Source organism: Austrofundulus limnaeus, unplaced genomic scaffold (assembly GCF_001266775.1).
Source record: "Austrofundulus limnaeus strain Quisiro unplaced genomic scaffold, Austrofundulus_limnaeus-1.0 Scaffold161, whole genome shotgun sequence".
NCBI classification, from domain to species: Eukaryota; Metazoa; Chordata; class Actinopteri; order Cyprinodontiformes; family Rivulidae; genus Austrofundulus; species Austrofundulus limnaeus.
In genome coordinates, this window is record NW_013952563.1 from 1,090,452 (window position 1) to 1,092,347 (window position 1,896).

Sequence of the window (1,896 nt, forward strand, 5' to 3'; positions counted from 1 at the left end):
ATAATAATATTTATTATTATTAATATCCAAATCTCAGATCTTGATTTTTTTCAGTATTTTAACTTGGAGCTGAATAAAGGCTTCAGAGAAAGAGACGTCAATGTGAATAAAACAGCATAAAGTATAAAAAGACTGTCTCTGATTAACTGTAAAGTAGCCGATAAGCGTTTCTACTGTGAAATATGTCAAACAGTGTTTAAATAGTGAACGTATTCATGTGGAGCTCAGGCAGCACTGATAAAGATGTAGGTCATAATGTAATCAGTGTTGCTTCAGTGTATCGACTGCATAAAACAAAATGTTTGTCAAACTACTCTTCAGATTTGTTTRMAAATAAACAATTTCATTTTGTTACATCACAGGCATTAGATTCTGCAAGACTTTCAGAAGTTCAGGGTTCTGACACATCAGCACCTTCTGATGACTGGATCCTTCCACAGCTCCTCCAGGCTTCTGTTTGTGCAGAAGAAAGAACTCAGTTCAGTTTTCAAACACAAGGTGTCACTAAACCTGTTGTGGAAATAATTATTTAACAAAGACACGTGGTCCAAGAATGAAGGTTCTCCAATCAGCTGAGTTTTATTGCAACAACAGGAACACAGAACAACAGAGACATTAAACTGTCCCCCTGCTCTCTGCTCCTGTCTCTGCTTCTCTGAGGCAGTTGAGGCCTCATATATACTGTTTAACAAACACTATTATGTCATCTTAATAAAGCAAGATTTCATCCTAAGGAAATGTTAGGTCAAGAGAAAACACAAAGATAAACACAAGTGATATCTAAGAATGATTGTTGTTAGCAAATCTTGTTCTGACTTTAAAAAAATAAAAATATATCTTAAATCTAGTCAGTGTTGCAATCACTGAATTGCACTGGGTAATTGATTGTAGTTTGCTTCTGGTTGTGTGKGTTAGAGGGTGGGGTGGAGGTGGGCATGATTACATTTGTTAAATGTATGTATGTATTTTTTTTATTTGGGATGTTTTTGTTGCTTATCGGTGATGTTTGTTGTCTGGTGGAAATGTAGATGTCGGATTGCCCTGTCGTTGGATTGGGTACGATGTGTCAGATGTTTTTCAGGTGGGGATGTGGAGACCTGCAGTTCTTTGGTTGGTTTCTGGGGTGATCATGCGGAATATCTCAAATCTACTTAATACTGCAATCACAAATTTTTTATTGAATGTTCAGTGATATAGCAATTTTAATTATGTTTGGAGAGTGGGGGTGGGGTTTTATGTATTTTATTATTTATTGCAAAATGTTTTATTTTATATTTTATTTTTCTGTTTTTTATCTTGTTTCTAGTACTGTTGGATGTTTTTGTTTTTACTGTCTGAAGGGACTACAGATGTAAATTAGCCTTAGGCTAAATCTGGTGCAATGCATCAAATGTTTTTAGGTTTATGTTTTAATTGCACACTGTCCCGACTAAATGAACAAATTCATTCAATTCATTCATTAAATCATGCTATCTATTGACAAACTGCATGTCATGAGAACCTAGGCCATTAAAGTATGTCATGAATTACTGGCTTAAACCTAAAAGTATTATTTCCATTACAAAACCCATCACAGGGACGCATAAGAGACAAACAACTGTTTACTCTCTCATCTAGAGAGAATTTAGAGTTAACAATTAGAGCAGGGATGCAGGGATGCCCTTGCCTTCCTACACAGTTCCGCTCAAGGTCTGGTTTTTACCAGGCTACCAGGGATGGGCAAATGGCAGAAAGGGCCACAATTATTTGTTCTGTTGACACTACCAGAGGGCCACATCGTGCTGCACAAGTACACAAATGAAATAAAACTGTCATTTTAAAACTCTATCTATCTGTCTGTCTGTCTGTCTGTCTGTCTGTCTGTCTGTCTGTCTGTCTGTCTGTCTGTCTGTCTGT